We start from the raw sequence: 25,486 nt of genomic DNA, 5'->3' as shown, positions 1-25,486 counted from the left end.
TGAAATATCCCAATGGTGAAATTTCCAACATTTATAAGTCTAAGGAATTTTGAGGTTTACAATAGGTCAAAAAGTTCAATGGATTTCCTTCCTTTATCCTGCATCACATTCACAACCCTTTATTTTCCTGACACAGGATTGGCCTCCCCCCTGACTTTTCAGAAAGATTTCTTCCATTCTTCAAAGAATACTTCATCCTTGCAAATAAGACAAAAAGAAATGTTCCTCCAGGCCTTTCAGAAATCTGTTCTGAACCAACATTTGTAGCACTGGAGAAATTGACAGGTGATTTCAGTAGGGCACTGGAACCTTCTCTTCTCTAGCCACATACTTACTGAATCTGAGTTTCCAAATCCTCCCTTCTTCCTGAATATTCTCACTGCTATTTGCCATTTGCAAAGTGCTTATTTACCAGCTCTGATCACTGCTCTGAAGAATTCTGACTAAGATTTCTTTTAAAAAATCATGGAGCTTCCCATCTTTGTGTACATAATCTGATGCTATTAGCTGAGGGGGCTCAATCTCTATTTCCTCCAAGGATCTAACAAAGAGGCCACATTTACACACTCCTTTCCTGGATTCCCTGGTTTAGGTTCTCTCTTCAAAGTCAACCACAATAATTCTTCTTCCCCTTATTCTCTTTTCAGCTCACTGTCCTTTCATTTTCAGTGGTCTTGGAAGCTTGCAAGTTTTCCAGTGCTCTCACTTTTTTCTTTCATTTTATCTTTGCATCTAAGGGTTTAAAGCTACTAGTCTGTGAAATCTCTGAAATAAGCCCAACAAGGTTCAAGAGAGGCACTGATATGGAAGCCAATCACATTTTCTTTGTAGAAATGAATATGTGATTTTTATTTTTATGTTTGTGGTTGAAATTCATAATTTCAATATATTGATTATGTTCTTTTTTAAAGTTTTGCATGTTTTATCAAGCAAGAAACTGCACAGGTGTCCTACTGGTCCCTCATTGTGGCAAAGAGATTGGTAAAGGTTGTACCAGCACAGGGCAAGTCCTGGGAGGTCCTGCATGGATGAAAAGGCTTTTAGTATGAGCTGTTTCTTAAGAACAAATCTACCAAAGGTCAATGAATGCCAGGCCAGCCAACAGAAGGGTTTCTGTTTGTTGCTTTGATTACAGCAAGATCTCTAAGGCTCCATAAAACTAAATCCTATAAGTTAATGGAATGATCTACTAAGATAGAGAATGCTGCTATGTGCATTTTGGGAAAGAATAGCCTGAGACACACTCAGTGTGACCCTGGGCAAGTCATTTAATCTCTTTTTGCCTCAGTTTCCTCAACTGTGAAATAGTAATAATTTTGGCATTTAACACAATATTACCTCAGAAGGATGTGAGGATGAAATGAGATAATATTTATAAAGAACTTTATAAACCTCAAAGTCCTACATAAATGATACTTATTAATATTATGAGTTGGCTAATTCTTAATGAGATAGACACATACACTTTCATGCTTGCATGTGTGTGAGTGCACGCACACGCACACACACACACACACACACACACACACACACACACAAACACAGAAATACCAGGTAGGAAATCATTCTTCTCTTGAGGTATCAAAGTAAAAGTTGTCCTCCAAGTCATAGGACTGGAGATTTAGAGTTAGAAGAGACTTCAGGTCATGTAGTTCAATCCTCTCATCTCCCTGATGAGGAACCCGAGGCCAAAAGAGGTACAGGAATTTGTCCAAGGTCACACAGTAGGAGAGCCAAGATTCAAACTCACATCCTATCCTCGGCCTCCAAATGTAGCATAAATAAATAAATAAATGTAGCATGGTATAAAGACTTTTGAGCATACTAATACTTTCTAATACCCATTTAAATACCATTGTTTGGTATTTCTCTATATGCTGCATATGCAAGTGAATATGTGCATTTTATTAAGATTTAGCCAACTCATAATAATTATAACTATCATTTAGCAGTACTTTGAGGTTTGCAAAATTTTTTTACAAAGATTATCTCATTTGATCCTCACATCCCTCTGAGGGAGTCTTATAAATGCCAATGTTATCACCATTTTACAGTTGAGGAAACTGAGGCAAAAAGGGATTAAGTGACTTTCCCAAGGTCACAAGAGTCTGAGCCAAGATTCAAACTTAGGACTTCCTGACTCCAACTGCAATGACCTTAGAAGTTACCTAATGTAACCCCCTCATCTTACAAATAAGGAATCAAGGTTTACTGAGGTAATGTGTCCCTGTCTAAGGGCACATTGCTTAGTAAACAACTCTTTGGAGTGTTAGATAAGGTGTAGGATTTGGGAGCAGGAAGGTCTAGGTTCAAATTCTACCTCAGAGACTTAACAGTTCTGTGACCCTGAGTAAGTCACTTAAAAAATACTACTCTATGACTCAAATTCTCCCCCTATAAAATGCAAGGGTTGTACTTAATCTCTTAAGTTGGTTTTAGCCTCAGATCCACATGTCAAGTCCCTTAACCACAAGATTTCACTGATCCTTGAAATGAGTCTCCTGACACCTAATCTAGCGTTTTTTATCACTGCACCATTCATTTCCTCTTCCTCTGGCATTTTCTTGCTTTTTATTGAATACTCTCAAGTGTGTATTGGAAGGATGCATGTTGGGAACATAGTTGGAGATTTTCAATTTACACTGCTCAACAAAAATGTGAATTGGGTATGGCAGTGAGCAGGACCACATCCTTCCAGAAAGAAGATAATCAGTAGTTACTATGTTTTAAGAAAGCCTGCCAGCTTTCTTGAAACACCCAGGAATCTTTTTCCAGGGGTAATAGAGTCTGAATCATGATGATTTGTTGTAAAGTGTGACTTAGAACAAAGAAGAAATTGAACAGGAGCTGGAGGGCACCAAGCCTGCTTCTAGTTCCAAATATTCATCAAGCAAACTTCTGGTCTTAGTTTTGTTTCCCAAGTAAACTTCTCTGCTCAAAAGACCTTTATCTCCCAGATAAGACTTTTGGATGTGAGTCATTCTCCAGTGATTTTTGCAAACTAGTTTTTCCCAGGGGTTGATCAACCTATGATAAACTGCCAATTGAGATTCCAGACACAGAAGAGTAAACCAAAAAGTCAAGATACAAACCTCAGGTATATAACCTCATATGAGTACATGGAAAGTTTGTTAAAAGCAGACCTATTTCCCCAAATACTGGCCCCTTAAGTCACTTTGGGGAATTTCCTTGATACACACAGAAGTTTCACACTTCTTCCCACAAGTAAGAAGAGGAAGCTATGACAGCTCCTCAACAAATGAATGAGGAGGACAGGAAGAATGTCAATATAGAAATGAAAAACATGATCCTAAATGATTCATGAGAAATTTTTTAAGCTTAGAATGGCACAGGTTGGGTCTAGACTTGGGAAGTTCAAATCTACAAAACAGGATATAGAAGGATCACTTCACATTAGCACTTAGAGGGATTTTATAGAATCTAGCTCTCATATTATAGATGAGAAAACTGAAACTCAGAGTAGTCAAGGGATATTTTTTCAAGTTCACATTCTTTGTTAAGCCACTTCTGAACTGATGGATACCAACTTGGCTTCCAATATTCTGCTACTATACAAAATCTTGCTATGCAGTTTAGAATATGCTGTGTGATTTAAATATCACATCCCAGAAGCTTTACATATAAGAGTCACAGAGTCATATGTCTTAATTTGCCAGCATAGCAGGTGGGAATCTGAACTTGCAGAAGTCAAGGGATGTGATATGTGGGGACCGAGGTAAAACCCTAGCCAGTTGGAGGATCTTGGGAGTGGGTTTGGACAGAGCTTGAAAAATCAGTGTGTGAAGCAGGCTCACTCTCTCTGCCATTTTTATGGCTTGTGAATGGAGCTCTCTCACATTGTCTCAGCACTTATCTATGTAAGCCATCTCTGGAAAGCTGGGCAGCAGCCTGGGCTGGGAATCAGTCCCTTCCTGAACTCAAGCCCACTCCTTGGCTGGCTTTAATTTGTCTGTCCTCTCCAGCTGGGGCCATGGACAACCTAGGACCTGATGAGGCAGAACTTAACACAGCAGGAGACACTGGGAAGTTAGGTTGGTATATTTTTCTTCTTTCTTTATTTCTTTCTCTTTGCTAATATTTATAAATCTAGTAAAAAGTCTCCAAAATTAATTTCTATTCATAACAATTCTAAGGAAATGACTAACTTTTCCATACTCTATGACCAGGAGATATTGCTGCTAGGCATAGGGGACAAATACAGAAAATTCCTATACATGCCAACATATTTGTAACAGTACTTTTTGGTTTAGTTTTAACAAAAAAATTAGAGATGCCCATCATTTGAGGAATGGCTAAACAATCCAGGATACATGAATATAATGAATTACTGTACCCTAAGAAATAACAGACAAGAGGAATTCAAAGAAACATGAAGACATATGAATTAATATAAAGTAAATCCAACAATACTAAGAAAACAATATACACAATGAATTCAATAATAACAGAAAAAATAAAGCAAGAAATTAAACAGAACTTTATATAAATGACTAAGAATTATGAAAACAAAAAGACTAAAATGTCCATGTTTTTTGACTCAGAGATCCAACTGCTAGGCAAATGCTTCAAGGAAGCCAGTTAGAAAAGTCTCATATACACCAAAATATTCATAGCCATACTATGTGTGACAGCAAAGAAATGGAAACAAAGTTAATGCCCACTGATTGAGGAATTGCTAAACAAATTGCAGATAGAAATGAAAGTAATGGGATATTAGTGGGATATACAAAATGATGAATGTGATGACTACAGATAAACTGATTCAAAATAAACAAGAACCAGGAAAATAGCATACACACAATGAAAATGGAAAGACCAATAACAACAAAACTATTGAAAGAGAATCTATTTGATAATGGTCATTAGTTCTGAAAAAGAGATATCAGAAGATACCATTCTCTGCTTCTGTGGGGGAGAGATTACTGATATGAAATACTATAGACAATGTCAGACTATTTTGGCATGCTGATTAGTTTCCCTGAATTATTTTTATCTATTTTTAATGCTCTGCTCTAAAGGATAACACTCTATAAGGAAGAAGGGAAAGCATATATTTAGAAATGCAGTTGATATAAAAACTAAAGATATCAATAAAAACTTATTTAAAAAAATAAGATGTAACAACTGAACTGAGACCCAAAGAAAAGAAGAGATCTCCCCCCTCTCTTTTTAATTCTTTGTCACAAAGATCTCTTTGAGAAGGGAAGGATACATTTGAAAATCAAATGATGTAAACAGATATGACTAAAAATATTTTAGGTGATACACTGCTTTTGGTACATATAGCACCCTCCTACCTTAGAGCTCCCTGAGGTAGATGCCTAGCTTTTAAATGTCTTCTTTTCATCCCTTCTTCTATACAATTTCTTTTTTGGATTCACCTGGTTGAGAGTTATGTTTACCTCTTGGACCTCTCTCCATTCACTGTTCTTTTCTTCCCTATTCATGGCAATGTCATGACCCATTTGGTTGTCTGTTCTCACAAGCTCCAAACTTTCCCTGGTGTTAAACAATATCCAAGACCTAGGAGTACTTGGATGACCTGCTGCCCATAAATTGTGCTACTTCCTCTAACAATTTCTCCCAAATGCTAGTCCTAGGACATGTGTGCCCTTCAATATCAGATTTTGTCTCACTGTTGATAATAGGAACAGTGTTGAAATTTTCCCCAGGCAAGGATTTTCCAGCTGTTCTAAAGGCATTACCCTCCAAACAGATCCACTGAACACTGATAATTATAGATTTTCCTTTCCACATCCAGCAGGTTAACCTTCAAACCGGAGACACTCTGGAATTGCTAAAATTCCAAGCAAATGAACACTCGCCTAAAGAAGAGAAAAGAGAAGAGAAAGGTTGAACTTGCCTGGACTTGTTATTAAGAAGTAAGAAATGCAAAAGTTTTCCATAATTCTCACTCCTCAGAATCTTTAAAGTGGGCCCTTTAGTCAGTTAAATTCCAGAACTGAAGGAGGGAGGAAGGGAAGGAGAGAGGGAGAGAGGGAAGGAGGGAGGGAGGGAGGGAGAGGGAGAGGGAGAGGGAGAGAGAGAGAGAGAGAGAGAGAGAGAGAGAGAGAGAGAGAGAGAGACAGAGACAGAGACAGAAACAGAGAGAGAGTGCTATCAATATGCAGTTTCTGTTCTCAGAGGCTGTCTGGACAGTATTAGTCAATTTCCAAAGGCAGGTAGTTGAAAGAATTCATTGTTTCCCACTTTGTCAGAAAGATGATCTCCTGCCCCAAGGTAGCTTGGTTTCATAGCCAAACTCCTAAACACAAGCTATCTATGAGTTGTGTCAATGGCTTCTGGCTCCCAACCCTCAAAAGAATTTCTCTGAAAGGTTCTAAATTTAATAATTATGGTAGTGAGGAAAGAACATAGGACCTCACTTCCTTGTGGGTCACAGAGAAGTTAGACCCAGACAACCTGTAAAGTAGGCTATGTAGTACAGTGAAAAGAACAATAGCTAAAATGGCAAATGACAGGTTCAAAGCCCACCTCTGATAGTTACTTTGTGTGGCCTTAGGCAAATTCTAACCCTCTTTAGGCCTGTTTCATCCACTTGGCATCTCCTATCCTGTTTGGTTTCAACACATTACAAGACAGTCCTCCCAAGACAAGCTGATCACTTCTAAACTCACCAAGCTGCTAACTCAAGCCATGATTGAAACCACTTCCCTAAGCCTCATCTCCCCTCTGACTAGTGTAAGGGGGAAATGCGGTTAATTTTAAAAGGGTTGCACTTGATTATTTAAGAGTGTGGTTGCCAGGAATTTAATTAATTCCAAAGAGATTTCATTTACAATTTATTTACAAAATGTAGAAAGAGTGAAGCAAGAAATCAGAGAGAGGATAAGGTAAGATATCTAGACTGAGCACTAAGTAATTTACTCCTGGCCCCTCCTGGCAGGGAGAATTAGTTTCAGCCAGTCTCGGCAAAGACCCTGGAAGTGTCTCTCAGGAGTAAGTCTCTTTAGAGGATAGTTTTTTCAGAAAAATCAAGCAGTTAAGAGTCAGTCAGCTTTTCACTCACCATGTGTCAGTTCAAAGGAAAAGGGTCTCAGGTCCAGTCAGCAGATCAGAGAATGAAAAATTCCTCCAATCTCCACTTCCAAAAAAATGAAGAACTAAATCTCACAGGAAGTAACAGCTCCTTTTCAAGATGCTTCTTTTGAGTCACTTCCTGTGTCTTCCCCTAATTTTATGTCTACCAATCAGTTAACACTTTGTTTTAGGACTGCCCAGAAATGATAAAAAGTAAAAATCTTATGTGTATAAAATTCTGAGTAAAAAATAAAATAAACCTATAACAAGTTCTTGAATCAGTAACAAGGTCCAATTAAAGTGACTGACGTTGGGGGGAGCTGGGTGTCTCGGGATTGAGAGACAGGCCTAGAGACAGGAGGTCCTAGTTTCAAATCTGGCCTCAGACACTTCCTAGATTTGTGACCCAAGGCAAGTCACTTAACTTCCATTGCCTAGCCCTTATCACTCCTTGGCTCCAAGACAGAAAGTAAGTGTTTTAAAGAAATAAAATAAAAAATAAAGTGACTTACATTCCATTAGCCTGTAGGACAATAGCAGCAATACAGCACTTTACCCATTTGCAGCCAGGATTACAGAAAATTGCCAAACCATAAGAGACAAAAAAGGACTAGATTTCAGCAGCAAATGGGAAAAAATGGTCTGATTGTACCTTCACTGTCAGAGATAGGGGGAACCAGGATGATAGTCAACCTGAGGTACTTGACTGAGAATATTGCACAAAGAGTGTTGTACAAGGTGACCTACATCTTAATATATGTCAAGCATTGCAACCTCGAATCGCACACTAAGTTCAAGCCCTTTTGTATTGGCTTAGAAGTTCAATAATCCTCCCTGGATTTGATCCTTTTTGATCTCGTGCTACTTGGCACTGTATATTGGTTTTGTTGTTCCCATCTCCTGGAATCAGACACAATCATTAATCAAAGTCCCATTACATTTATCAATTTATGGCAGATTTCCATAGTCTAAAGCTTTCAGGTATACATACTTATTAGAGCTAATAGATACTATAAACTTATACTGTAAACTATCTTTAAAGTCAAAAACATTAATACTGATTTCATGTACTTCAAGTATTACCAAGGATAGGGAAAAAAAGAGAAAAAAGAAGAAACAATCAAATATTCTATTGCAATATAAAGAAAAAATAACTAAAAATCATAATTTCATAGTTCACATTCCATGTGACAATGTGTTACCCAAGCAGAGGCACAACACAAAGGTTGCTAACTCAAAAATGAGATTTATATTCCTCTTAACTTGGCCAGGACCCACAGTATGAGTGTACATGATTTTTTCACCAGGTAAAAAAACCTTTTAAAAACAGTAGTACAACAACTAATACAGATTCTAAGAAGTACCAAAATCCCCAAAATTATAAGAGTCCATTTTAGAGCAACTGCAAACAAACCCATTCCTTGCAGCTATGAGAGGTTCCACAAGCTATCATTAGGATTCACATGAATCGCTACAGCTACTTGCTGTGTCATTTATAAGCCTTTGAAGCTCATGAATATTTGTCACAAGTTCTCCAGACCTATTTACATAAGAACAACAAGACTGATTAATAAATGCACAAACACCACCCAATGCGGCTGTGAGTATGTCGAGGGCCAGATGATTTTGTAAGACTGTTTTTGCTAAGGAATCGATCTTTTCCTGTAGATAAGAGATGACTTTAGTGTTTTGGGGAGGTGGTTTGAACTGTCTTGAACCAATATTTCAACCTCAGCTGAGATATTCCTTACAAAGTCTATTACTGCCATCATTACAAAATTTGGCAGTAGAACCCAGAAAAAAACTCTGTCCTGCTGATGAAGAGGCTACTGAATTTGGTTTTGACCTCTTGGGTCTAGAATGCCATACAGAATCTAGAACCCCAGCTACTGACTTGTCTATCCAGTCAACATCATGATCATGCATGGATACAAGTGAAATAACATAGGCCAAACCACAAGTACCATACCATCCTGGTGAAAGGGTAGAGTAAGCTGACGAGTTACAAGTATAGAACTGTCTAGAGGTGACCAAACCCCATGGGAAATCCTCCATCCTCCAGGATGAGAGTGTAATAGCCATAAAAGGTATGTATTTAAACATCCCATCCATTTCATTTTTAAGCTGTACTCTAGCACAGATAAATGTAGAGGTAGGAAATGCAATAGTATGTTTGCACTGTGCCTTATCTCCCATGTACTTACTACTACTCAATTGACCCTTACCTCTTCTTACACACAAGTCAAAGGTGGGTGAATGATTAGTCATAGATAGTGATCCTCTAGATATCTGAAAATTACTTCTGAAGACCCATTAAATTCAATTGAGTTTTTAGCTCATCACATTTTGCAAATATCACTGACACAGGTCATAACCATTTTGATGGGGTCCACCCACCATCATTAATGTGACAATTAACAAAAGAAAAAGGATCAAAAGGCTATTTAAACAATGTGACCTCCTTATGTTGCAAATTGTGTTAGCGTCTCATTAATATGGACTGGAAGTATTGCCCATGACAAAACAGAGCTCTGATGGATCTGGTGACACACCCAGCACCCATGAGGACCAATGGCTTTTCCCTGGAAAAGAGTTTTTCCAACTTGTCTATGGACTTCTATAATGGCATTATCACCAGTCCAGTCATAGGGGGAGGGTACAAATAAAGACAATGTAACAGAACATCTAGCTAATAGCCAAAACACAGTAATTGATGGTGACATAGTAAAACGGAACATGATAGATTAGATTAATTATGTGATTAGATTAATTAGATTAATTGCAAATTTAAAAACAAAATTAAATCTTAAAATAGTCAGTAAATACAATGAATGTGACAGGATACAATCATTCAGTATTACTAGAAGGTATCCATTTTACATGGGAGCAATGAATCCAGGAGTCCTTTTCTCCAATTTTAATAGCTGTAGGAGTGGATAATAGTACTTAAAATGGACCTTCCTAGGCAGGCTGAGTCACTCCAGCATGCTGGAAGTTCTTTATGTACACTTTGTCTCCTGGGTATAGGTCATGGAGCAATAAGTCTAGAGGTCCTGCTTGTACCACAGCTCTAGATTCCTGGAGTTCTCACAATCTGACCTGTAAATTCTGTAGATAAGAAGCAATAGAAGTGTCCCCACCTAGTAATGATATGTATCCAGGAGAAAGTCTTAGTCTTCATTGGAGGATGTCCAAAAATCATCTCAAAAGGTGAGATATATAAATCTCTCCTAGGTATGCTACAAATATTTTTAAGTCTTCAAAGTCAATAGTAGGGCAGTTTGAACAGCTAGTCATAAAATAATTCTTAACCACCTTACAACTGTTTTTTTACAAATTTTATCCTAATTTGTCTAATATCCCTTTCCCTAGCAAGATCCAGTTATATGTATCGTCCTCCCAACTCAATAAGCCTATCCATAAAACAAGAGTGGTTTTCATTGTCTTCCTGTTTCAAATTCTCAAATTTAGTCCATGTACCAGGCCTAGCAGAACAAGCTCTCATAGCGTTTAGTAATGCATTTCTAGCCTGGCATAGTTGTAAGTAATCTTGCTCTGAATTGAGGTTCCATTTAGGATTTTCAGGTGGCCGACTAGGTGTTCCCTCTCTTTGGGCCTGATTAACAAGAGAAAGAATCTTATTTCTTTCTCTTTCCATTAGCATGACCTAAAGCAAATCTTCCACATCAATCCATGTGGGATTATATGTGCAAAAAAATCCTTTCAAACTTATTTATGAACAGTATAGGCTCAGATTCAAAGGAAGTTAATTTTTCTTTGAATAAATGTCCTGTGGAAAGAAAGGAATATGATTTCTAATGTTTACTAAATCTCCCTGTCTATTATAAGTAGGAACATCTCTTAATGGAAAAGACCTATATTCAAAATATCTATGGTAACTGCTGCTTGACCTGTTTTCCTGAGTTCAATGGAGTGGGTCGTAGTGAGGCTAGTAAGGAAAGGGAAGAGTGGGTGAATGTAGAGGAAGGGGTTGGTGAAGGGATGTGGAGGCAGGACGAAAAGATCAGGGATGGAGTTGGGGCTGGGAGGAGAGGAACGGGGATGAGGCTGGGGGCAGGGTGAAGAGGAATGGGGGTGGGGCTGGGGAGGAGAGGTGTAGGATAAGTGAGGTCTAGAGGAGGAGTCATAGTAAGTTGGGTGTGATTCGTCAGGGGGAGGTGGGTAGGGAAAAAGATGGTCAAGAGAATAAGGATAGGAATGCTTCAGGTAGCCACAGGGAAAATGGGTGGACACCAGGTAATGAGAAGGAGAAAACTCTCAAGGGTATGAGAAGTGGGATAGTAAAGGAGGGTAGATATATTGGGAGAAAATGGGTTGGGAAGGGTGGGGGATGAGCAAGGTCTAACAGGAAGAGGAGCTGAAGGGTTTAAGTCTTAGTTAGAGACAGTATGAGGAGAAACCTTCTCACAGGCCAAGTAGGATGATAAAGTATGTTTCCTGCTAGATCTAATCAAGGTTTCGGGAGGAGAAACTGAAGGAGTTAAGCTAGAACAATCTAGTTCCAAAGAAAGAATGGTTTCCTCACTGGAGGGAATGGTTGATTTATCAACATAATATGTCCTGAGGAGCCTGTATTTATAATCTTTGGAATCTTTATTTTTAAAGGCTAACTTCAAATCTTTTAAGATCTCAAAGTCAAAAGAGCCATATTCTGGTCATGTAAATTATTTTTCCATCCAGGCCTTACACAGCTTTCTAGCTTCCTTCTTTGTCATCCAATTCTCCTTAGGAAGATTAGGATCACCCCAAGAATTAAAAAGTATATGCAGGGGTGAATCTGGAGGAATATTTCCTAATCTGTTGCAGCATTTCCCATATTGTCTAGTCTTTCTGGGTTAATCTGTCTATTTAAGCTAGTCTGAATATTGCTAAATGGTCAGCTTAAAAAATGAAAAGTTCCTAAAACATGAAAAAAACGAAGGCACAAATTTCTTCAATGTTATTGTGGAAGGCAATGAGAGTAAGCTTAAAAAAATAAGCTAATGTAAGGAAGTAAGTAATTGTTGCACAGCATTAGTACCAATAATGAATGTGGATTTAGTATAATTATTGTTGTTATTAATATGTGTGTACATAATTGTTATTAATAATAGTAATAAACAAGTATCAATTCTCAATTATTATTATTAACAATTAATAATAGTTGTCAGTGACAAATAAGTTATGGGAAATTAACAATTATTGTTATTGATAATATTATTAATACTATTGTGTTCTACTATTATTGTTTAATATTGCATTTAATTCAATTTAATGTTGGCTTTGTTCAATTTTAGAAATTTGGTTTTAATTTTAATTCAATATTATTAATATTTAATTATTAATAATTCTTTTATTTTAATATATGAAATTTAATGTTATTATTTTAGATCACTAGGAGCAGCAGGGAAGGTATTTTCCTTTATAAATTTCCTGCAGTTTTAGTTCTCGACAGTAGGTCATGCTATAACTGTCTGTAGAGTATAAGGTACTTGAGGGTTTATGTCTTTTCTAAAAGCAGTTAGAGAGATAATCCCCAGAAGGAATGTGCAAGGGGGAAGAGAAAAGAATCTCAAAAAACACTTCCTCTTAGCTCAGTCCTAAGGAATATTTGAGGGGGTTAGAGAGGAAAGAAAATTCAAAAGAGAATTTCCTTATAAAAGTGCAGTCCTTTCTCTCCTCCAGAGGTTAGCCAGTGGCCACATGTTTTCAAAGTTGTGGGCTCTGGGAAAGGAGCTCCTATCCATCAGTGACTCACTGAACCCATGCAGGATTTTTTTTTAACCCAGGATCTCCTGTCCCTAGGTCTAGCTCTCAAACTACTCAGCATGAGAGTTCTTGGAGGCAGTCTGCCCTAACCCCTCAGACTCAGGGTCCAAAGTTGCAGGTGGGGGGGCTGGGTTTTTGGGTCTCCTCACACCATTTCCCCCCAGTCTGGAAATACCCTCAGGATTTAGTTTAAGGGGATCATTTCCCTGCTGCATTGTGTGGAGCACAGTGGCAGCCAGGAGGCTGCATCAGCATTCTGCTGGTTTTGTGTGCCAGGGGAAGTCATGCAGACACTGGACTGGGAAAGACCAGGAATTCCTGCTGGGTCCTAAAACCCTTGGTGTGCAAAAGGCTTAGACTTCTTTCTCTACCACTCCACCCTCATTCAAGCTAATAGAAATGGGGGGCGGGGCAGGACCATGTGGGAGGGAGAGTCCTTACCAATCTGGGAAAAATAGCATCCACGGAAAAAGGGAAAAAAAAACAGCGGCAGCTTCCCTGTCTGGGTCCTAAAACCCCCTGGTTCCGTATGTGCAAAAGATACCTCCTCCATCCCTATCCAAGTCAAAAGAAATGGGGGGGGGGTGACAAGTGGAAGAGAAGGTCTCACTGATCCAGTCTTCCAGGGTGGCCAGCATGAAAAGGAAAACTGCCATTTCTCTGTCTCAGCCAAGGTGCGTTTCATATATGAAAGCAAACAAGCAGCTGAACCCACTTCTATTCTCCTATGCGTACCTAAGCACTTACTCAAAAGACACTCAGAAGAATTTAATAATCTGAAATAAACCTGTACAGTGCTATTATAATTAAAATTTAATATATCTACCAGTTATTATTTTTCATAGTTTATTAATAGAAAAGGTAGATCAGCACAGATTTAAATCTCTTTCTTATTCTAAGTTCTCAGACCACGTGTCTCCTATTTTGCAAGCATCTGCCTCTTCCCCATTACCTGTGTCTCCCTGCCAGAGTCTGTACAAAAAGCCCAGAAAAGACCTCCCCCCTTTCTTATATTGACGTTCAGATGTTCACAGATGTTCACAGATGCAAACCCTGGCGCAACTGTGGTATTTGAAAAATGTTGACAGACAGACAGGTTAGCAACCCAGGAGGGGGAAGGGATGAACTCCACTCAACACACTTCTCAATGTTTCTGAACACATAAAATAAAACACAAGATTACAAAGACAATAATATTGAACTAAAGATAAAATCTTTCCCATTCAAATTCATGGAATTTCTTAAAATCTATCCAAGGACTCCTTAGAGTCTGTATTCCTCAGGTTAACAACTCTTTTTCTAGATAGAACCCTACTTGTTGCATCAATTCTTCTCAGACACTTTTACAGGTTTGCTAACTATGCCTTGCCTTCCACTTAGGAGTCAGAAGGCTATCCTAGGATCACCTCACTACATTCTCTTGCTTGGTTATGTGACTAACTTCTGTGGATTTAACTATCACTTAAATACAGATAATTCCCATATGCATAGATCCAGTCTTCATTTCTCTCCAGATGTTCCACATCTGCCACTGCTGACTGAATAGCTCCACCTTGATATACTGAAGGTATATCAAGTTCAACATGTCCATAATATTTATCACCCTAACACTACCCTCCTTAGAATCTCCATGTTTCTGTGAAAAGCCTTCTATTCTTGCATCACACACACACATACCCTATCTAGTCAATTGCCAATTCTTGTCAATTTTACCTCCTCAATAAATTGCCTATGGTCCTATGATTTGTGGCAGAGACTAATCATTCTGCTTCCAAGGACAACCCTCTCTCTCCCCTATTCTTGCCTGCTTCTTTCAGTGACTCTTAATATAAAAAGTCTGGTCAATTCGATCAAGACAATTAAACAAAAGAAAATGAAACATCAAGAAGTATTTTTATTCATGTGTGCTCAAAGGGCTGGATTGATTTTTTCCATAGCTTTTGCCCACAGCAAGCTGTGAAAGGGAATTCTTTATTCCCTTTGTCTATTTTGAGTTAATCAAAAACTTAAAGTACTCTTACTTAACACTTAGTCATTAAGTAAGAGAGTCGTGAACCTTAAAAATTTTCAGACCCTACTTCATAGTGTTAGGATTGTAAACCTTAAAAATTCCCCATTGGGACCATACCCCCATTTGGGCAGTGAAGGTACTTAGATCAGGAATGTGAGAACTCTACTTCACCATTCTTAAGCATGCCTTAGGGGAAGATAAAGTTGTAAACTCCTTTCTGAACAATGAAAAGTACTTAAACCCATACTTATAGTGGGACAAAAAGTTCTTTAAGCCATTCCTATTTTAGGACTAATACAAAAGGGTGCTAAGTACCTATAAAGGTCAAGCAACTTGTGAATTTACAAGGAACAAAGAGGTGAGAAACTTACTCGGAACTTTCCTGGTGTGAATTACTTAAAAATTTACAGCTTCTTAGGTGCGAACTAAGAATGTTCTGTCCTTTGAAAAACGTCTACTGTGATTGGTAGATAAAAGGACTTAGGGGAGGTGAAATAGGAGAAAATGCCCTTTAAATAGGAGCTCAGATTCATTTAGAGAGACATTTCAGATTGAGGATTGAGCTGGTGGACGCAGCTGGGATGATGCTGGCCTGGTGTCACTAGAATCCTTGCTTGGACAGATCTTGTGGTGAGTGATTAAGGACTGACTGATCTTTCTCTTAAGGGCTTAGGCCTGGGTTGGCCAGGGCTGCCCTGAGCTGGTCTATCCTTTTCTTATTATTTCCTTTTTCTCTCTTTCTTTAATTCCTCATTTGTATCAATTAATATCTCTATAAAACCCAGTTGATTTGGGTATATTTTATAATTGGGAATATTTCCCTGGTGACTACTTTATTTTCAATATAAAAACATATTTCTGCAGTCACAATTTACACATCCACTCTTTATCTACTACATTTTATATCTTCCACTATTTTAATTATTACAGTTTATGACAACCAACTATTTTACTTCTCACAGAGTTCACAAGTCACTTACTAGAAAAAAGTACAGACCTCCAAAGGCCACAAGGGGGCAGTGCTAGGCAAATTGGGAAACTGTGATTGATTCTTGTAAAGTGGGGGAGTGACAGGAAGTGACATGGAAAAAGTGTTATAAAAGGTAAGCCAGAAAAGAAAATTGATTTCTTGGCTCTTCCACAAGAAAACTCTCCTGGAGGAGGAATCTGCAGGATTCTATGCTGGAGACTTGCTGGGTGAGTGACTGGAGACAAAGCAAGAGGCTTGGGTTGGTGGAACCCTTGCTGAAGACACCACCAGGACTCCTGTCTTAAGAGACTATATCAACTCCACATGGAGATCAGGACTTGAGGGAGCCCTTGCCAGGTGGTGAGCTGGACTTCTTCAGACAGAAATTATAGGGTATCTAGCTAGGCAATACTTTCTACTTCCTTCCTACATTTCTCTCTTATACTATATCTCTATTAAATTAAGAGCAGCTAACAGACTTGTGACTTAAGAGTTAATTTTATAAAAGGCGACCACAATCTTATATTTAGTCAAACTAATTTTATTTTTTTGCAAAGCAAAGGAAAAGAAGCACAGGATTACATCATTTATGAAAATCTCTGTACTTCTCTACTCCCTCCAAGCAATAACAGGATTTTAAAACTTGGAAACAGATAGAAAAGAAAACCAAAAGAAAGCATGGCTTTTTTGTCTTCTCTAATTACATTTCAAAAGGTTTCCATGATATGTTAGCCTCAACCTAAATCACTCTAAGAAATGACTCAACTGTCCATTTTACAATGGGCTTACAAAGTTCTATCCTCCCTAAGACCCTACAAGAACAGACAAGGCTCAATTTTACAATGGAACAAAGTAAGGTGCAGAATAAGTACAATGTGACAATTCAGGTAGCCATTGAGTAGGAGGAGTGGGCCTTGATATCAGGCCTCCTGAGGCCTCCAAGGTCACTATTCTTCTCAGGAGAGTGGTCTAAAGACCCAAGCTTTAAGGCAGCTAGGTGGTACAGTGAATAGAGCAGGGCCTTAAGTCAGGAAGAACTGAATTCAAATTCAGTTGCTTACTACCTGTGTGATCCTAGGCAAAGTAACCCCTATTTGTCACAGTTTCCTCATCTGCAGAATGGGGATAGCATGTGCCTCTTAGAGTTGTGAAAATTAAATGAGATAATAATTATAAAGCACTTAGCACACTGTCTGACACATAGTAAGTGTTATATAAATGCTAGCTATAATAATAATGATGATGATGATGATGATGATGATGATGATGATGATGATGATTAGAATACCAACAGTTCCATGTGGCAATAGATCCCTGATATGAGTCCTTCCCTTTATGATATGGATGATAACCCACTTATACCTCCTCATCCTGGGCAATTTTCATCATAGTTGTAGTGCTGAAAGGTACCTTAGAAATCATGTAGTGTAGTCCTACCATCTTATTTAATAGAGAAAGAATCCAAGGCTCAGAGAAGATAAGGGAATGGCTCAAGACCATGTGAATACTGACTGGTTTCCTAAATCATTTTCCTGTGGCTCTGGCTTTGATTGAGGAGATACTATATTATCATTGCATTGAAGTAATCCATGCAATATGATCCATGAACAAAAACATCTAGAGAATTCTTCTGCCCTTTGGAATCTACTTAGGACATCCTACCTCAAAGCTGCAAACAACTTCATATGGCACTTGACCATAGGACTCCTCTGCTCAATAATCTTCAATATCTTCTTAAAACTTCTGGGATAAAGTGCCAAGTCTTCTATTTCGTCTTTAAGGTCCTATATGATCTAGTTCCACCTTACTATTCTAGAATGATTTCCCATTACTCAAGGATTAGACATTTATTAAGTACCTACTATGTATCAGGTACATAAATGCCAGTGATACAAAGAGAAAGGAAAAAAAAAACATCTGCCCTCAAGGAGCTCACATTGTAATAAAGGAGACAACATTCAAACAAATATATATGTATACACACATATTACATTACTCTTCCTCACATAGTCTTCATCCCATCATGATAGTCTAATAGTCATTCCTGGGACACAACATGCCATGTCTTTCTTTGATGCATTTGCCTAGAATGTTCTCCCTCCTCACCTCCATCTCTTGGAATCTCTAGTATCCTTCAACACTCTGTTCAGGTGTCACCTCCTCCAGGAAGCTTTTCCAAATTCCCTAGTTTCTAGGGCTCACCTCATCCTTAATTTACATCGCATTCATTTTTCTATTGTCTACAGGGAATCTAGAAACCCCCAAACTTGAAGCTTAGTAAGATCTGATGAACCCCAAGTTTTAGGATTAGCTTGTAAGCTGGAGACCCCAAAGCTTGTTCTTGTTCCCATGAGAATCCACCCTGAAGGGAATCTGAGACTAGCAATTTCAGACTGAATAATAGACCTAAGGTAAATACATGACAATCTCAGTTAGGCGGGGCTAAGCAAATCCTAAATTTCTTTTTATCTTAGAAATTTTCCCCATTGTATCAGGCCTGTTTCCAAGAAGACCATCACCTGGGCAGGGACCATCCTTTTAGTATTTATTGTTAGGTAGGCACCCTAGCCTCTGACTATGATTTCTTTCCCTAGCCTGTCAGCTAGTCTGGACACTTTCAGTTTCTTGTAGTCATGGTAATGTCAATCAATCATATTTCCCTATCCCTCAGTTTTCCAAAAGGCATATAAGTTCCCCAAATTCTTTTGTTCCTCGGAGTTGTCAACTAGAGTAGTGTCATTCCAAGGGACAATGCCCCCAATACACTCCCATGGTGTAGACCCTGTAAAATTTTTGGCGCCAGGCTCTAAGTAAAGGACCAAATATTGGACTTATCCCTTTCTGGATTAAAGACTTGGGTTTTCTGACTACTTTGGTAGTTCTGTGTTATTTCCAAGTTAACCCTATGTACATGTTATATATTTCCATTCTACCTCTACACACAGAATAGAGTAGCAATCACTTAAAGGCAAGGCTGATAATTTATATTTAGATCCTCAGTGCCTTGCAGTATGCCCAACATGTATTAGGCATATATTAAATGCTCAGGAAACTGAACTGTTTTATTCCTCGCTCAATGTTGATAACCATAGGATCACTGTAAACAATTATCTCTGTGGTTTTCTATCAGGAAATCTTGTCTCATTTTAATGCATATATGGGAAACATCATGTTCATGCTATATTATGCTCAATGATGTCAAATTATAATTTGATCATTTGAAATAGGTTTCACTTCAATTTCTTACTTCACTTCATTTTCTCTACTAAAGAATGCAGGTAAAACAGCAGCTATATTTTAGGCATCCCTTGGAAGGGACTACTGATCATCTCTGTATGTTCTAGAGTTGTTTTTTTAATGCCATATTCACTGAGGTATTCCCTGAATCTATGATTTTTCTGAGTATTCCCCAATGTTATGAGTAGGTCTATATAAGAAACGGGATCTTCTATGACATGTCAACATGTCCCCATACAGCAGGAAAGAGTACACATCTGGATAAAAAGCAAAGAAATCAATCACTTTCATGACACTGAACATCTGGACAGCTGGCATTATGTAGACAAAACATCAAGATGACTGACTAAATTTCTCACTTTGCATCTGAATGTTTTGGCATCATGTATATGTCTCATCCTCTTAAAGAGTACTGTTTCTTCAGGTTTTTCTTCACAGTTAACCATAAGGAGCAGAGCAGACCCCTACAATGTCAAAGAGAGAATTTTCACATGGGGAGATGAAGATATCTCCTTACTACACCCTTGCTTGTAGAATGAAGATCCTAGGAAACAACTTTAAGAGACTGACAGAGAAGATAATGGTATTGCTGAACTGAACTGTTCAATTTTGAGAGGGGGAAACAAGAACCAGAGAGATTATATATGTGATCCAAGGTCACATGGCTTCTAATGAACTGGCTGCTCCTTATGTTTTACTTGAACTAGCCTCCTCCAAAAGGGTCTCTCTGTAACCAATTCCTCTCATCATTCATCTCTCAGACTCCCTAGCTCCTTCAAGGTTCAACCTAAGTGCTACCTTTTGCTGAGGCCATTCTTGATTCCCTCCCCATCCCTGTTACTAGGGCCATCTTCCTGAGTCAAATCACCTTGCATCTAGTGGGTCAATGCCAATGTGTATGTGGTGTCTTTCCCAGCAAGACTGGAAGTTCCCAGAGGGTAGGAACTATATCACGTTACTGTTATATCCTCTAGCACTCTAGGAAGCATTTTTTAAAATGCTTAATGACTGACTGATCCTCTAGAGTTCATCAATCCTCACGGCTTCCCAATGTATCTTCTTAAATCTGACTGTGTTGCTCACCTGCTCAAGAATCTTCATTGATTCCTTACTGCCATTAATATAAAATGCAAATTGCCTAGCCTGACATAATTCCATTCTAACTTACCTCTATTTCACATTTATCCACTTCATATGTTCTATAATCTAGCCAAACCAAGCTTCTAGCCATTCTCTCAACTAGTCATGTTGTCTCCTGAAAACCAGTTCACTGATCCTGGAATCAGAAAGATTAAGATTCGAGTCCTTCCTCAAACACTTGCTACCTGAGAAAACCTGATCATATTACTTATTGAAAGTATTTGTTGCACCTTCAAGTGCCTATATAAGTACTAGCTACAAGTACCTTGCTTTTTCTCATCTGTAAAATGAAGAGATTGGACTGGGTGGCCTCTAAGTATCCATGAGGCTCTAGATCTAGGATCCTATAATATGGCTTCCATTAATTCCATTAAGACAGTTTCTCATGTCAGATAACTTCTCCTTCATCCACATTTCATAACCCATATCTTCCTTCAAGATTTAGTGGCAATTTCTTGATGGTCCCAGCTGAAAGTGTTCTCTTCAAATATTCCTACAACACATATCTTGTTGGCTCTTTTGCCACCATCACTTCATTCCCTTGAATTATTTATTTCAGTACGTCCATCCTAGCTTTCCCCTAGTCCCTCCCATCTTCCATTGTATGCTCAGCATTTTACATATAGTAAATATTTCGGAAATACTTTTTGAATGTTAGGAGGAAATGTTAACAGATTTTTAAAGCTATATCCCAAGGAATTTGACAACACTAAAAAATGACAACACTAAAAAATTCCATGTAAACAAAAATAATATTAGCATTTTTGTAATAATAGAAATCTATATGTTAAATATGTGCCCAAGATTAAGAAATTATTGAATGAAGTGTAGAATATGGATATAATGGAATATATCATTAGGATGGCTAAATATTGAAATATATATATATATATATATATATAGAATATAAATTCAGAGTCAGAGGAACTTACTTCAGATTCCAGCTCTGCAGTTTACTGTGTGAACCTGGGTCAGTTACTTGACCTCTCTGGGTCTCAATTCCTTAGCTCTAAAATAAAGGGATTCAGGGGTTGCTGAGTGACTCTGTGGATTGAGAACCAGGCCTAGAGACAGGAGGTCCAAGGTTCAAATCAGGTCTCAGATACTTCCTAGCTGTGTGACCCTGGGCAAGTCCCTTAACTCTCTTTGCCTAGACCTTATCACTCTTCTGTCTTGGAACCAAAACACAGTATTGATTCTAAGAGGGAAGGTAAAGTTTTAAATAAATTGTAAAAAAATTTAAATAAAATGAGGGGTTTTGACTCAATGGGGTCTGAGATCCCTTCCTCAGTCAGATCTATGAGAATATTTATTCTCCAATAGTAATTACCAATTTTTCAAAGCTTACCTTTTTATATTTATTGGGCCTTAAATTCTTTTTTCTTTAAATCTGCCACAGAACTGTACTAGATGTATATAATCTCTAAAATAATAGACAGGAGCCCAAGAAGAGTGAAATTACTGCAAAATGTAAAACTGTGTGTTTGAAAGGCAAGGGAAAAATACTTTAGTACATTTAAGTTAGGCAAATGAGTCACTCTTCTTCATCAACAAAAGGAATTGCTTCCTCCCTCACAGATTTGTAACCTGTAAAGTAGCACTAGAGAATCTAATCCAATTAAACTATTACAACTTAAAACTGCACTTAGACTTCTGGGACATGCTCTTCATTGAAAGGCTTAGTCAAAAATCAGATTAAACTTCCTAACTTCCTCACTTCAAATCTAGAACTCTATTTACTAATCCACACTGCTTCTTCAAGACAAGAAAATAGTCTGGCAGATGTTTTTTATTTGTTGAATTCAAATTTTGCATAGTAGTTTAAAATGTAATGTGTTATGTCACTGATGTGCCCTAGAGTCATTTTCTTTTCTTTTTTCTAAACCTTTACCTTCTGCCTTAGAGTCAATCCTGTGTATTGGTTCCAAGACAGAAGAGTGGCAAGGGCTAAGCAATGAGGGTTAAGTGACTTGCCCAGTCACTCAGCTGGAAAGTGGCTGATGCTGGATTTGAACCCAGGACCTGTGGTCTCTAGACCAGGCTCTCAATCTATTGAGCCACTTAGCTGCCTTCTGAAGTCTCTTTCAATTTAAAAATTATTAATCTCTTCCCCAAACCAGTTTACTTTCTCCAGATACTGTAATTGAGTTTGTAGTTTATAGTATCATAATTGTGAGGCAATTGTTGTAACACACAACTAATATAAATTGCAATGAGAAACACCTACTTTTTCCACAATTAATGAAATGAGCTAGCCAGCTCTGTAATACTGAAATGACCAGTGAAAGAAAATCTGATTGGGAAATTTGAAAGATGGGTTGAGTAGGGAGAAAGGTTGCACAACAGAAAATTTGTTCAATAGCAAGCATTTGTTTAATCAACAAATATTTGAAACTAGAAGCTTTTAAAAATTAGTTCTAGCTCAACAATGCTTACTTGTAGCCAGTTAGGAATTGCTAAATGCTTTGGAAACATTTAAATGGAGTTTCTCACTCCTTTGAGCTTTCCTATTGACCAAGAACTCCCTTCAGATTTCAGAAGACTAGGGGAGAAGGAAGGGACATTAATATTTTGTAAACAGGACAGTTAAAAAGTATGGGAAGGCACTATTAAGAAGGGTTCCTCCAATATGAATAAATCTAGGAAACAGAAAGTGAGTATTGGGGAAGCAGGTCAGAGAGTACTCAGTTAAAGGTCAGGAGTGAGGAACAGAAGCGAATTCATCATTATTGCTATGGACAACCTAAAAAGAAAGAGGAAATGGATAAGAAGCTTAAGAAATCTATCACAAGCCTAGACCCTGTAGGAGTGATCAGAAACTTTGATTATCCAGACATCTGCTAGAGCTCTCTTTGCCCAAGGCAGAGAAATCCAACTATTTGACTTTCACAAACTTGTTCAGTTTCCTTGGTGATAATTTCATCCTTCCAAAGGTAGGGGAACCAACAAGGGAAATTCTATTCTGGACCAGATTCCCTACTAAAAGGGAAGAGTTGTCTCCTGAGATGGAAATAATGAGAATCTCAAGATGAAACATGTTGCAGGGAAGGAGAAGAAATCTGGGCATAGTCTGAATGGCACCCCCTTTTGGGAAAGCATAGGCCATGTTGGTGAAGACATGGCATGCTTGTCCTGGTCTAGGGACAATGTTCAAATGCCCCCCCCTCTACCCAACAGCCCAATGTGAGCACTTCCTCCCTCTGATGTCTGGGGTAATGCAGTGGGACTCACAGGCAGCTTGAAGGTTTGGGCACGTGATCTCTAAAAGGTTCGTTAACACTGGCATAAGGCATGCTCATCAAATCTGCAGATAATACCAACACCAAGAAGCATAGCTAACTCTGCAGACAGCAGAGTAAGGATCCAAAAGAGGTCTCAACAGGCCAGAGAATTAGACAAAATCTAAGAGGATGAAATTTATTAGGGGTAAATTTGAAGTCTTGTTTTGGGGATTAAAATCAGCTTTCCAAATATAAGATGGGGGAGGCACATTAGAAAGCAATTGTTCTGAAAAAAATATTCTGGGGGTTTTAGTGAATTGAAGGCCTCGTATGAGTCAGCAGCATACGTTTGCCAAAGACACTAATGCAATGTAGGGATGCATTAAGAGAGCTACTGTTTCCAGGAATACAGTAATGATCCCTCTATAGACTTCCCTTATCTGGAAGTATTACATTCATTTCAGGGCACTATAGTTTAAGAAGAGGTTTGATCAACTGAAGAGTATCTAAAGAAGGCAGTAAGGATGGCAAGGGACAGTCTAAGATATATGTGGATAAGTTGAAGAAACTTAGAATGTTCAGTTTAGAAAGAAAAATGTTCCAGGAGAACATGATAGAAAGGCTGTTATGGGGATAAGGAAATAAGTTTCTATTTGATCCTAGAAGGAGAAACCATGAATACTAGATAGAAGTTACAAAGAAGCACATTTAGGTTTGATGTCAGAAAGAAACTTCGTAACCATTAAATCTGTCTCCAAAAATGGAATGACTGACCTTTAGAGGTGATGAGGTTCCCTGCCTTGGAGGTCTTCAAGCAGGGACTGAATGGTTATTTGTCCATATAATGGAGATTTCTTCATAAGTGGGTTTAATAAGATGCCTATTGAAGTATCAACCAATTCTCAAATTCTTTTATTCTGTAGAATGAGGAAAAATATTATCTTGTCCTGTTCTCCATTGTGAGTGTTAAAATATTCAATAACCATTATATTTTAAAAATTTTACTAATAATAACTAAAGTAAAAATAAAAGAACTAGCTAAAAGGGTGCTAACCCAGTCTGCTTACGAAAAGAAGAGAAAGAGAGGCAGAGCCTTGGAACTTATACATACAAACATGACTACAAGAAGTGGTAGAGAGATTAAAAGGAATTTTGGGAAATACTAAGGGACTTATGGGGGATGAAGTCCAAAGGTTCAAAATCTCCATTTATACAACATCCTTTACCTACCCACCTATCCCCCTTTTAAGGATGAAAAAGTCATCTTGGAAAACATGCCTCATTCTGTGTGTGTGGGGGTCTTGCTCCCTCTCTCCTTTCTCTTCTGTCTCTCTCTCCCCTTTTATCTCTTCCCTCCACTGCTCTTTACCTCTCTTCCCCCTCCCTCTATTGATCTCTCACACATTAAACTAGTTACACAGTTTTGTGAAGTGAGAAATTATTATGTTATTCTCAACTTATTAAAAGTTATTAATATCTAAAGGTGGTATCCTCCCCTCAACCTCCCATTCTTACCAAAGCTTTAAGGGAGCCTGTCTGGGAATTGTCCCAGGCAGGAGTGCAGGGCTGCTGGTCTTAGATCCTGAGGTACCCTGACCAGATCTTAAGTACCAATCTTGAGTGCCCTTTTGTCCTAGAAGACTCTCCTAGGTAGCTTTGTAGCCCCTCCTAGATAATCCAGTCCTGAGCGGCTTTCTGGTCATTTCTTCAAAATATTGCTTTGTTGTGAAGCTATTTCCTCCAATTTCTTGAGATGTTAATAAGCTTGAATGCATTCATTGTAAAGTCAATGTAAAACTATTCAACACTGTCTCCAATTATTGTATAATGTTTTAATCCCTTCTGGGAGACTTGATTATGTGGGGATTCTCCTATAAGTAAGGGATTTTTCTGTGAATTTTTTGGGCATTCTTTTGGGTCATAACTTGAGGCCATGCCCCACATTTTCTCTGTAATGCTTTGGGGGCATCTCTCTTAAGTCTTCGACCAGAGGCAGGCCCACCATCTCTTTCTCTCTCAATAAAGCATTCTATTTTAAATGGCTGATTTCCATGGTCATAGATTTTTTAGTTAAGT

This window comes from Monodelphis domestica, chromosome X (assembly GCF_027887165.1).
Source record: "Monodelphis domestica isolate mMonDom1 chromosome X, mMonDom1.pri, whole genome shotgun sequence".
Taxonomy (NCBI): Eukaryota; Metazoa; Chordata; class Mammalia; order Didelphimorphia; family Didelphidae; genus Monodelphis; species Monodelphis domestica.
This window is presented reverse-complemented; position numbering follows the sequence as displayed.